Below are 14,749 nucleotides of genomic sequence, written 5' to 3'. Positions count from 1 at the left end.
TCATAACTAACAGCACAGCAAGTTATAATCCATACAAAATTATTTGATAAATATTTTGACTTGAATTAAATTTATAAAGACTCATCAATTCTTATGTTTTAAACTTTTGAATTACTAAAAAAATTAACGTATATTTTTTGCCACGTTGAATGAAACTCAACTTTGTGTCATATAAGGTGAGAACAAGACGGCAAAGAGATAATGGTGACCCTCTATGTTAAGTTAAAGTGTACACACAATAATTTTAATGTGGGAACTCAATTGACCAACTTCGAAATGGCCAAAATCAAACCAGTGTGCAGGATGCACGGATTGGCCATAATCTTGTTTTTCTTAGATTGGTTCATAATCTTGTTGAGGGCCAAAATAATTGTAACAACCCTCATACTACTTACCGATTAATGACTGATTGATTACCGATAGACACTGATTACCGTTAAACTGAATTGATTATGACTGATAATTGAGCTGATTAAAAGTACTGAACTGACTGACTGGAGTCTGGAATTAATTGACTGACTGTATCTGTTTAAATGCATAACCTATCTGTTTGATTGTTTGATTATCTGTTCATGTTTTATGTTTAAATTGCTAATTGAAGGCCTTATCGGCGGCCGAACCGGGAATCGATTAATGTTTTATAATCCTCATAATTAATGTGAGTTTATGGTGTATTTACCTGAAAACTGATTAGGTATGACTAAATTAGATTAAAACAAGCTAATTAAAGAGTTAGGCTTAATTACCAAATTGCCATTGTTAGTGGGCCTCTTATTATAACATATTAGAGCCTTGTGCACACTTGAAACAAACATTTCCTCAGCCTTGTTTGATGCTCTAGCCGACCTTAGAGAGAGAGAGGAGCTAGAAGAGTTGAGTTCAACTTGTTTCATGGTGAATTGGCTAGAATTGCTTAAAGAATTGAAGGTTGATTACTAATTTGAGCTCCTTCACTTCTAATTCTACACCTAAGGTAGATCATTCATCATCTTAATGGTGTCTTTGAGTTGTTCTTGCATGATTCATGCTTCATTGTAGAACTAAGTCATGAATTGGCTCATTGTTGTTGAATTAAAGCTTAATGGTTGCATGCATGTACATATATTGAAGTTTTGAGGTTGTAGTTCATAATACCTCACATGCATGTCCATCTTTTGGTCATACTCCATGAGTTCATCTTGTTTTTGAAGGTTTGAGCTCTTTTGAAACAGCACTAAAGCTTTAAAGATGATTTAAGATCATGCATGTCACATTTGAGTTGTTGTTCTTGAAACTTGGTTTGAAATCATGTTTAATTGAACTACCTTTGGGCTTTGATTTCTCAAATTGATCTTTGAAACATGCTATACTATGAGTTTTGAAGTGTTTTCCAGAAAATTAGCCCAAAAGGATCGAATTTGATGCATTGGAACTTGATTTGAGCATTGGAGTTCAAATCTGGATTTTCCAGATTTTGGTCTCCCGCTCGAGCGGGGAAAGTGGCGCTCGAGCGGGGAATTCGAGCTCCCAGCATCTTGCACTGTTTTACAGTCCGCTCGAGCGGAGTAATGTACGCTCGAGCGGAGACCTTTGTTGCATGACCGCTCGAGCGGGAAAACTTGAGCTCGAGCGGGACTCTGTTTTTCTGAAAATGTTTTAAATGTGCATCTTTGCATCCTCATCCCATTCTAGGCGTTCTTAGGCCTAGTTTAAGACATCTTGTTGAGGATATAGATGTAGAACACGCCGAGACATTAGGGATTAAGTTGTTAATCTTTCCCAACTGTGTAGCTTAGTGTGTGTTCAATCTGTTAACTGTGTAGGGTTGGCGACTGGGGAGACACGCTCTAGCTTACTATAGCCCAGAACTCTGTGAGTAACAATTGTGTAAAGATATGTTCAAACTGATTATCCTCTGAACAATTTAACTGAATTGTTTCTGAACGGTATTGTTAACTGAATGAATGAATGTATGACCTATATTCTGAACTGTATTGTGGCATCCTTAGCAACTACTGTTATTGACAACTACTGTTACAGAGATCTCTGTCGGTTCCCATGTTGGAACCACTACTGTTTACTGATATGATGGCCATCATTCACTGTTTGGTCTATTAAGACCCGGTCTATTAAGACCTACTGTACTGTTTAGCTACTGGATGTACCACATATGACTGTTATAATCTGTGAAACTTGGAGCAAAGTGCTGCACGGAACTAAGTGCTACAAAGTGAGCCACCTCTAGAATCTATGCGAGACACCTCTTGAATCCATAAGAACTGTACTGTTACTGTTACTGCTACTGTACTGCTACTGTACTGTTACTGTTACTGCTACTGTACTGGTACTGTACTGCTACTGTACTGTACTGTTACTGTTACTGCTACTGTTACTGTTACTGTTACTGCTACTGTACTGCTACTGTTACTGCTACTGTACTGCTACTGTACTGTTACTGTTACTGCTACTGTACTGACACTGCTACTAGTACTGCTAACGGATGTGCCACGTACGATTACTATGATTTCTAAATGACTGTTACGGCATCAATATGAGCCACAAACTAACTGGCCGATATATTGAATCAATGAACTGTTTAAATATTGAAAAGACATTCATCCTAAACCTCTTTACGTATTATGTTATTCACTGGGCTTTAGCTCACTGCTTATATATATATGTAGGTGTTCAGGCACTGGACCGCTGCTAGGAGCGTCAGGCAAGTTTTTGTTTTGTCAGCCAACCACTGTGCCTCACTGCGAGGTTCCGAGCCTATCTGTTAAGGCTTAGGGGTGTTTTAGGAATTCCCCTTCTGTACTGTCTTACTGTTTTGTAGTAACTGAATGGTTCGTATAGACCGAATGTTTTCTGTACTGTTATATAGGGATGGAGTCCCTAGTCTGAACGATTGTATATACTGTTCTGTACTGTTTATGTATATATGCATGAAAAATCTTTTTGGCATGCAGGCCGTCGCAGCTCATTGGACATTGTTTAAGTAATGTTTTGGCTTCCGCCAGGCCCTGTACTCTGTTTTACTGTATTACTGTTCAGCAGGCCTTCGGTAATCTCGGATTACTGGCCGGTTACGTGCTAAACCCATAGGGCCGGGTTTGGGTCGTGACAATAATAGCATGTCACAAAATCAAAACACTTCTCAATAAAATTCTTTTTTAATTGATAACAAAAATTAAGATGACTACGGAGTGGGTTTTGTTAACAGATATTTTACTATTATAATGTGTTATAAATTATATTGTGTGATTGGACTCCAAATAACTTGTGCTCCTAGTTAACCCTTTCTTTTCCTCCAAGAAAACTTGTCTACCAAGTCTTCATTTTTATCCACCAAGTCTCTAAGTCAAGTCTTCTTCTCCAAGTCTTCCAAGGAAATTGCCCACCAATTTCTCTCCTATACTTTTCCTCCAAGTTAACCCATTTCTTGGTGACCAAGCTTGCATCTCCTATAAATTGAGCCTTTTACCTCTCCTTTTGGAAGCTCAAGTTTCTTATTTGAGAGATTATCAAGCAAAGAAATAAAAGGTGTATATGATAAAGTTTTGGGTTCAACCAATTGTGCAGTATTGCTGAACCATACGACTTAGTCGGGCTGTTGTATCCTGGGGGGGACAAGTCATGGTTTTTTCTGCTGCATCGGTGTGAGACTTTGCCTAACCACCGAGGGTTTGAATCTCCTTAAAGAGAACAGATTTCCCGCGCCTCAACCCTTACAATAGTTATTGTAATTTTTTTTATTTGTATTTTCTGATGTTTTATTTGTAATTATCACCAACAGGTTTGTTATTCTCTATTATCGTCTCGTATCATATGGGGATGGGACAAATTGAATTGATGGTGGGGGCAAGGTGGGAGTAGGCCGAGATAGATTAATTTTATAATTTAAAAAATAAAAATAATAATAAAAATTATAAATAATACAATATATTATAGGTAGTGATTTATAATTAATGATAGTCAAATGATGCAAGATGTGAAATAAATGAATAAAAATAAATAATGTAACATTTTATGTTTTACTTTTATTGTATTAAAAAAAAACTAAATGATATATTATATACCTATAAATTTATTTACTAAACACAAATGGGGTAGGGTGAGTTAAAATGGGGCCGGCTAAACCCATCCCCAACCCACTTCTTTAATAGCACCAAAAAAAAAATCGGTGTGGGACAGGACAAGAAATATGGGAGCGGAGCAAGACGAAAGAAAATGGATGTCCCTGGCAATACTCATAAGCTTCAAATTCGTGAGTAAAGAGCAATTTCAAATGAATTATTAAATATTTTACACAATGTTCACATGGGTGTAGGACGCAATCCACTTATGTAACTATTTGATAGAATACCCAAACCAAGCCTTAAGTCCAATCGAATGGGGTCTGCTACAAGAATCTTTCCTCTCTACGCGGCCCTATCAAAGGCCATTTCATTAGTCAAATTAAGTAGATTCATATCTCTATTTACAACGTTAGCCAACATTAATCTAGGCTTACCCCATCCCCTAACACTTCCATCTACCATTACAGCATCACATCTCTTCACTTTTGCCTCTGTTAGTCTCCGTTGAATATGACCAAACCATCTCAATCAATTCTCTCTCAACTTATCTTTTATCGATGCTACTCCTACCTATTCCCGAATAAACTCATTCCTAATTCTGTCTTGTCTAGTCTTACTACACATTCACCTTAGCATCCTCATCTCAGCACACTCATCTTATCTATATGTTATTTCTTGGTTGCCCAACACTCCGTTCCATACAACATAGATGTTCTAATAGCCATTCTATTGAACTTACCTTTTAGTCTAGTGGGTATTCGTTTATCGCACAATACCCAGGATGCACTTTTTCACTTACACTATCCCGCCTTAATCCTATGGGCCACATCTGCATCAATCTTCCCCGCTGTTATGATAGTCGACCCTAAATAACGAAAATGTTCACTCTTAGGCAGTTATTGGTTCTCATTCTTCGTTTCTCCTCTGCTTTCATTGTTACTGTTACTAAATTTACACTCCATGTACTCTGTTTTAATTCTGCTTATTTGGAATCTTTTAGATTCAAGAGCTTTTCTCTAAATCTCCAACTTTGTGTTAATTCCTTCTCTAGTCTCATCCACTAGCACAATATCGTTTGCAAAAAGCATAAATCATGGCACGTCATCTTGAATATTTCTCGTCAACTCATCCATAACTAAAACAAAAAGATAAGGACTTAAGGTAGATCCTTGATGTAACCCTACAGTGATAGGAAATTCATTTGTCTCTTGAGCTGGCGATCTAATAGTGGTCACCAGCCCTTCATACATGTCCCTAATCACATCAATGTAACATTTTGTCACCCATTTCTTCTCTAACACCCACCATATTATATCCTGGGGCACTGTATTTCTTCTCAAGGTCAATAAACACCATATGAATGTCTTTTTTCTTTTCTTTATACTTTTCTATTATTCTCATCAAAAGATAGATCGCTTCCATTGTTGACCTGCTAGGCATAAACCCAAATTGATTCTCTGACACCTTTGTTATATCTCGCAATCGGCGTTCCATCACCCTCTCCCTCACTTTCATTATATGACACATTAGTTTTATTCCTCTATAGTTGTTGCAATTCTGGACATCACTTTTATTCTTATAGATTGGCACTAAAATACTTTTCCTCCACTCATCTGGCATGTTCCTAGTCAACAAATTTTGCTAAACAACCTAGTCAACCAAGCAACTCCATTTTTACCCAAACACTTCCAAGCTTCAATAGGGATATCATCAGGTCCTAAAGCCTTATTTGATTTCATCTTCTTAAGTGCAATTTCCACTTCAAAGTTCTTAATCTTGCGATAGAACTTACAGTCTTGGTTTATCATATTACTGGCTATTTCTTTCACTATTGCCATACCTCCATATTTCTCATTTAATAGTTTCTCAAAATAATTCTTCCATATTTCCTTAATCTCTTCATCCTTTACCAATATCTTAGAATCCTCACTCTTGATGCACTTAACTTGATTAAAATATCTTATTTTCCTTTTCCGTATCGTAGCAAGTTTGTATACCCTCTTCTCTCTCTCCTTACTATCTTGTCTAGTGTATAGGTCATCTAAGCTTTCAACTTAACCTCTCTCACTACTTTATTGACACTCTTATTAGTCAATCTATACCTCTTAAGGTTTTTCTCAGTTTTATCATTTTGTCACTTTTGAAAACACTTTTTTTTTTTTGCCTTAATTACAGCTTGAATCTCTTCCTTCCATCACCAAGGTTCATCTATTGTTGCACTCGCAGGGGATGGGGGATGCTGCGGGCCTATGCGGTGCCGTTTTGCAAGGGATGGGAGATGCTGTTGCACAGCAGCAACTACTGCGCGCCTTTGCGGTGCCGTTTTGACCAAACTCAAGGCAGTCATGTACTTGCCTGCGTAAATAATAATAAAAAAAAAACTATCCTTTTGCCTTTTCATTTTAAATATTACATTTCTATTATAAATTGTCTTCTATTTAAAGTAACGGAATATTTTAATTTATTATTTTAAAGTCAATTTAATGAATTAAAAGTAATATTTAATTTTTAAAACATTTCAATTTTGAGATAGTTGAAAGGACTTTCTTGCCAGTTTACTTATATTTTATTCTAAACTATTAATAAAAAAAATCATTTTTTATTATAGAAATTACTTTTTCATCTATTTCTCCAAATAAACGCATTATTCTTTATCTATTCTATTAACAAACTCTCTATTTTTCTCTATTCTATTAAAATATAATTTTTTATATAAATAAAAATCATAAATATGTACTGCAGTTCTTAAATAATGTGTATATATATATATATATAAGGGAGCTATATGGAGTCATTATAGCAAATATTAGTTTAGAATGATTTATAAAGGAGCTGATGGTGTGGTATAAGGAAGTTCCAACCCCCTAAAATAAGTAAGGAAATGATTTGGGGGGTGGGATGGGGATGCTCTAATGCCCTCCAAAAGAAATAATCTTGCTAATGCAGCGTTTGTTAAAAAACTACATAATAACAAAAAAAATTACAATTTTAATATGTATTTCACATTTATATGTAGTTTTAAAGTAAAATTATTGAAACATCTCTCTCTAAATTTGTGTAGTAGGAGAGGTCTAAGATACTTTTTTTTATTCGCTAAGATTTCTCAACATTTTCACAGAAAAAATTCAACTCAGAGAAATTTTGGCTCCGACTTAGAGAAATTTCAAAATTTCTCTGTGAAATCAGAGAAATTTCTTTATAAAAATTGAAATTTCGCTAAGTCGGGACAAAATTTCTCTAAGTCAAGTAAAATTTTTCTGAGTTAAATTTTCTCTGTAAAAATGTTGAGAGACATTAACTGCTATGAAAATATTGTATGTCTTTTATTTTATAAAATCTTAATATCAGGAACTTCAAAAAAAATTCTCTTATTTTTTCCACATCCCAAATCCATTTCTCTCGGTTTGATTAGGGGTGTAAAAATTGCCTGTGGCCCGTGGGCGGCCCGAAGCCTACCTACGGCCTGGGGTGGACCGGTTTAGACCCAAGCCCAGCCTGAGGCCTTGGGCCTAGGCTTCAGCCATCGTTTTGAAGCTCGGCCTGACCCGCTTGGCACGGCCCATCAGCTTGCTCAAGTCCCACTCAAAAGCCCGGCCCGAGGCCCAACATTATTTTTAATGAAAAATAATAAAATTTTGATGGAAAAAATAAAAAAACGAGCCGGGTCCACTATAATAAATTTTGTTTTGTCCATTATTTGATTGAAGAAATTTAGCAGCGTCCTAATCTGCTGTTTATATTGTCGCATTTGGTCATTTATGTGCAATATATCGAACTTACTTTTCTTTCAAGATTTTCATATATTCAAAGAATTGTCAATTTTGTGAAACTAATAAATAAAATTTTCAGGGCAATAAACATTAAAATTGAAAATTTCTAATTTCACATGGTAACTTGAAAAGCCATGATTATGCATGTTGATCACATTGCTGAATTTTCTTGGATAACTCTTCTTCCAATTTGTCTTCACTTTCTTGGCCAAATGTGTTTTTGGCTAATAGGTTGGCTTCGGTTCCATTATCATTGGGACTAACAGGATACCTTTGGATAAGTCCTTGATGTGAATCCTATCAATTCATACCTACCATCGTTGTCAATACGGGTGCTACGATAAATTGAGATTTTATAAACAAAATCACATTTTATAAATCAAATATTTTGGTTGCCAAAAGTGTTATTATTATATTTTTAGTAATAAAACTAGATATTTAGTAATGACTTACTATCGTTTTGAGACCTTTTTTTTTTTTTTTTTGGTCTTAAAAAATAAAGTTTTTTGACACCAAATTTTTTGGTATACATCATATGCAAATTATATCATTTGTGAATTTAATTATTACAAATAGCATAAATCAATATCATAGGAATCATAGCTAAAAAAAAAAAAAAGGTTATAACTAAATATCACAAGAGGTATAGCTAAACAATTCTTAAATCATAATTAAAATTTTGTCATAATCAATATCACAATATGCCATAACTAACAGCACAGCAAGTTATAATCCATGCACAATTATTTGATAAATATTTTGACTTGAATTAAATTTATAAAGACTCATCAATTCTTATGTTTTAAACTTTTGAATTACTAAAAAAATTAACATATATTTTATGCCACGTTGAATGAAACTCAACTTTGTGTTATATAAAGTGAGAACAAGACGGCAAAGAGATAATGGTAACCCTCTATGTTAAGTTAAAGTGTACACACAATAATTAATGTGGGAACTCAATTGACCAACTTCGAAATGGCCAAAATCAAACCAGTGAGCAGGATGCACGGATTGGCCATAATCTTGTATTTCTTAGATTGGTTCATAATCTTGTTGAGGGCCTAAATAATAGCATGTCACAAAATCAAAATACTTCTCAATAAAATTCTTTTTTAATTGATAACAAAAATTAAGATGACTAATAAGGAGTGGGTTTGTTTGAATTGATGGTGGGGGCAAGGTGGGAGCAGGCCGAGATAGATTAATTTTATAATTTAAAAGATAAAAATACCCATAAAAATTATAGATAATATTATAGATAGTAATTTATAATTAATGATAGTCAAATGATGCAAGATGTGAAATAAATGAATAAAAATAAATAATGAAATATTTTATGTTTTACTTTTATTGTATTAAAAAAAAAATAAAAAAATAAAAAAATAATATATTATATACGTAAAAATTTATTTACTAAACACAAATGGGGTAGGGTGAGTTAAAATGGGGTGGGCTAAACCCATCCCCAACCCACTTCTTTAACCGAACAAAAAAAAATCGGTGTGGGACAGGACAAGAAATACGGAAGCGGAGCAAGACGAAAGAAAATGGATGTCCCTAGCAATACTCACAAGCTTTGAATTCGTGAGTAAAGAGTAATTCCAAATAAATTATTAAATATTTTACACAATGTTCACATGGGTGTAGGACGCAATCCACTTATGTAAATATTTGATAGAATATCCAAACCAAACCAAACCAAGCCTTAAGTCCAATCGAATGGGGTCTGCTACATAAATCCTTCTCTCCACGCAGCTCTATCAAAAGTCATTTCATTAGTCAAATTAAGTAGATTCATATCTCTATTTACAACGCTAGCCAACGTTAATCTAGGCCTACCCCGTCCCCTAACACTTCCATCTACCATTACAGCATCACATCTCTTCACTACTACCTCTGTTGGTCTCCGTTGAATATGACCAAACCAACTCAATTGATTCTTTCTCAACTTATCTTTTATTGGTACTACTCCTGCCAATTCTTGAATACACTCATTCCTAATTCTGTCTTGTCTAGTCTTACCACACATCTACCTTAGCATCCTCATCTCAGCCACACTCATCTTGTCTAGATGTTATTTTTTGGTTGCCCAACACTCCATTCCATACAACATAGTTGGTCTAATAGCCGTTCTATGGAACTTACATTTTAGTCTAGTGGGTATTCGTTTGTCGCACAATACCCCAGACGCACTTTTTCACTTACACCATCCCGCATTAATTCTATGGGCCACATCTGCATCAATCTCTTCCGCTGTTATGATAATCGACCATAAATAACGAAAATGTTCACCCTTAGGCAATTATTGGTTCTCAATATTCACTTCTCCTCTGCTTTCATTGTTACTATTACTAAATTTACACTCCATGTACTCTGTTTAAATTCTGTTTATCTGGAATCTTTTAGATTCAAGAGCTTTTTTCTAAATTTCTAACTTTGTGTTAATTCCTTCTCTAGTCTCATCCACTAGCACAATATCGTCTACGAAAAGCATACACCATGGCACGTTATCCTGAATATTTCTTGTCAACACATCCATAACTAAAGCAAAAGGATAAGAACTTAAGGTAGATCCTTGATGTAACCCTACAGTGATAGGAAATTCATTTGCCTTTCCAGCTGGCGATCTAATAGTGGTCACCACCCCTTCATACATGTCCCTAATCACATCAATGTGACCTTTTGTCACCCATTTCTTCTCTAACACCCACCATATTATATCTCGGGGCACTCTATCATATGCTTTCTCAAGGTCGATAAACACCATATGAATGTCTTTTTTCTTTTCTTTATACTTTTCTATTACTTTCCTCAAAAGATAGATTGCTTCCATTGTTGATCTGTCAGGCATAAACCCAAATTGATTCTCTGACACCCCTGTTATATCTCACAATCGGCATTCCATCACCCTCTCCCACACTTTCATTATATGACACATTAGCTTGATTCCTCTATAGTTGTTGCAATTATGGACATCACTTTTATTCTTATAGATTGGCACTAAAATACTCTTCCTCTATTCATGTTCCTAGTCAACAAATTTTTCTAAACAACCTAGTGAACCAAGCAACTCCGTTTTTACCCAAAACACTTCCAAGCTTCAAAAGGGATATCATCGGGTCCTAAAGCCTTATTTGATTTCATCTTCTTAAGTGCAATCTCTACTTCAAAGTTATTAATTCTGCGATAGAACCTATAGTCTTGGTTTATCGTATTACTGGCTATTTCTTCCCCTATTGTCATATCTCCATGTTCCTCATTTAATAGTTTCTCAAAATAATTCTTCCATATTTCCTTAATCTCTTCATCCTTCACCAATACCTTAGAATTCTCACTCTTGATGCACTTAACTTGATTAAAATATCTTATTTTCCTCTCTCGTATCTTAGCAAGTTTGTATACCCTCTTCTCTCTTTCCTTACTATCTAGTCTAGTGTATAGGTCATTATAAGCTTTCAACTTAGTTTCTTTCACTACTTTATTGACCTCTTTATTAGCCAATCTACAACTTTTAAGGTTTTTCTCAGTTTTATCTTTCTGCCACTTTTTAAAGCACTCTTTTTTTGCCTTAATTACCGCTTGAACCTCTTCCTTCCACTACCAAGTTTCCTTAGAGCTGGGCCCCGTTCCTTTCGACTCTTCAAGAACTTCCCTTGAGATTCTCCTCATACAATTGGCCATCAAATTCCACATAGTGTTACCATCATCTTCTAAGTCCCAAGTACCTTCCTTATCCATTCGATTCTTAAATATTTCTAATTTATCCCCTTTTAGGTCCCACCATCCCATCCTACGACACCCACCACCCTTCTTAACTTAGTGTTGCTCTCTAAAATATAAATCTAGTACCAAAATCCTATGTTGAGAGACCAGGCTCTCTCCAGGGATCAACTTACAATCATTGCATTTTAAGTAGTCCACTTTTCTCACTAAGAAGTAATCTATTTGGCTCTTAACTAATCCATTTTTAAAGGTTATCAAATGCTCCTCCCTCTTCTTATACATAGTATTGGCCACCACCAGGTCAGTAGCCAACGTAAAATCTAAGATACTCTCTCCAGCCTCATTTCTATCACCAAAACCGTATCCACCATACACCCTTTCATAGCTTAGTTTATCTATGCCTACATAGCCATTAAAATCTCCACCTATAACTAGGTTCTCTCCTACGGGTATCTCCTGTAAGATCTCATACATTTGCTCCCAAAAATCCATCTCTGATCATCTAATCCTACTTGAAGGACGTATGCGCTAATAACGTTCACTACATTCCCTCTAATAACTAGTTTAACTAGCATAATCCTATCATTTTTCCTAGTGACTGCCACTACACTCTCCACAAGACCCTTGGCAATTATGATTCCTACCTCATTCCTGCGTCTATCCTTACTACTATAATATAGTTTAAAACAGGTATCCTTAATTTCCCTAACTTTCTCACCTGTCCACTTAGTTTCTTGTACGCAAGCTATACTAACTCTCCTCCTAATCATAACATCTACCAATTCCATCGCCTTACCAGTTAAGGTTCCTATGTTCCAAGTGGCTATCCTAAACCTATAGTCTTGGACTAGCTTCTTTACCCGCGCTCACCCAGAAAAATGCGGGAACCTTTGCCCATTTTTCACCACACCCAGGCATCGATGCAACGTCCCTTACTCACTTTTCGAAACACCCGAAGGTAGGCGCAACGCGTCTCTTGAGAGGAATGACCTAGCATTTAAATGATTTAAAGTAAGATTCATTCTTATGAAGGATCCGAGTGACTTTTTACGTGTTGGCTATCGGCTATCTAACACACAACCCTCTTCCTTGACTCGGGTTTGAGATCGTCGGAGTTGTTAATAACTCCGACGGAGTTAAATATTTGATAGAATATATGATAAAATGATGAATAAGTAATTATGTACTATTTGATAATTTGTTTAGAATTTTTAGTATTTTTGTTGAGAAAATCCAACTTCATAATTATTTAGGGCAAATTACACGGATAGTCTCTATATTTTACCCTTGTGTCATTTTGGTTTTATATTTTCAATTGGCTTAATTTTGACTCTTAATTTCATATTAATATCTTTAGTGTTTTTTTTCAAGAAAATTATCACTAAATTGGTTGAGATTAACTAACTGAGTTGAGTAAATTTATAATTTTGCCTTAAAAACTTGACACGGGAAACTTATGTTCATATTTTCTATTAAAAAATGCTAAGAGTTATTGTCATGACCCAAACTTGGTACCTAGAGGCTAGACGTCGCGACAGGACAAAAAAAAAAGTCAATACCAAAATGTATCAGATTAAAAATATAGCGGAATAAAATAAAAGGGTACCCGAATATTTATATAATCCAAAATATACATTGAAACTTTTATTTATTTACATTGCCAAAGCTAAAATTATGGTTACAAAGTATCTGTGTCTACCCAAGCCCTGGTCTAACTACACCAACATACGGACAAGGGAACAAGTCCACAATTAACCTTCATTACCTGAAAGTGATTAACAACTATAAGTACATGGCAAAGTGATAAATATTATACTGAGAGTATAAGGGTATAAAAATTACCATGGATAATTATTTAGGTTAAACAGAGATGTGTTTGGTAACGAAAATACATAAATCATTTTAAATAACAAAAACATAACTCGAAAATTATATAAGCAAATAATCAACCACGGTACAGAACAGAACAAAACAGATGTATGGACTCAAGATCTAGCTCATATAAATTTTAGAGGTAGCTCCCACAATAGTATAGCACTTAGCTCCACACAACACTTAGCACTTAGTTCAACACAACACTTTGCTCCACACCAAAAATCAAAAAGTCAGTGGATCCATGACAACAGATGGTCACTTAAAGTGACAACAAAACAAGACAGAGTCACATAAAGTGACAATTCAAAGGGTCACCAAAGTGGCTAATCAATTGACCAATGGTTATTTAAATCCCCTAAGGTATGGGACCTCCGTGATAATACTTACAAAATCATTGTTCAAAAACACATTTCATAAACAATTGTATCTATGGATTTCCCTTTTAAGCAAATAAAGTTCTTTTAACAATAACATACTTTAAAAACCAATATAATTTGCAAAACAAATTTTACAAAAACAAGTTATGGAAACTCAAAATATAATAAAACTCATCTCAAAATTGATCATTTACTCTCACTTTTGACTTCGGCTTACTCTCTCATATACCTCTCATTTGTTATTCTTGTGATTTTATTATCATGTAACTCACAAATTTATAGGTGAAAAGACCCTTACTATGCAGCACTATACAGTCATATGGTTGCCATGCCATCCACGAGGTTTCTTGATTCAATCAATAGGCATAGGTTTCCTATATTCTACTATAGCCCAAAAAATGTTATAATTATATATTTTTTTCAAAGATTAAGTAAATATATTTTAGAGTGTCACAATTATACTCAATTAAATTAACACAAAATTATAAATTTATGATCAAAATCGAACTAATTAAAAATATAAAGACTAAAATGACACGAGAAGTACAATGACTACTATCATAATTTTCCAATAATTTTCCCAATTATGTAAGTAAAGGGTTAATTTAACTTTTAAGATGAGATAAAAACAATAATAAAAGGAAAGGGTAAATTATAAATACATTCCCTAACTTGTTTCTTGTACTTCTGGAAATTATATGATATTAAAAATATGTTTTAATTAATAATTTAAGTAATTTTATTATTGTATAGGAGAGCAATTATGAATTTTATTTTTTAGTTAATTCTGTTAAATAAAATTTTTTGACAATGGAGTATTTGTAATTTTTTAAATCACAAGAGATAATTTATATTTTAAACAAATCTCAAAGAATGTATTTGTAATTTATCCTAAAATAAATGATAAATTATAAATACGTAATGAAAATCTTGGAGGAGAATA

This window comes from Camellia sinensis, chromosome 13, assembly GCF_055761805.1.
Source record: "Camellia sinensis isolate YWXY chromosome 13, ASM5576180v1, whole genome shotgun sequence".
Lineage (NCBI taxonomy): Eukaryota > Viridiplantae > Streptophyta > Magnoliopsida > Ericales > Theaceae > Camellia > Camellia sinensis.
Note: the sequence above shows the minus strand (reverse complement) of the source record.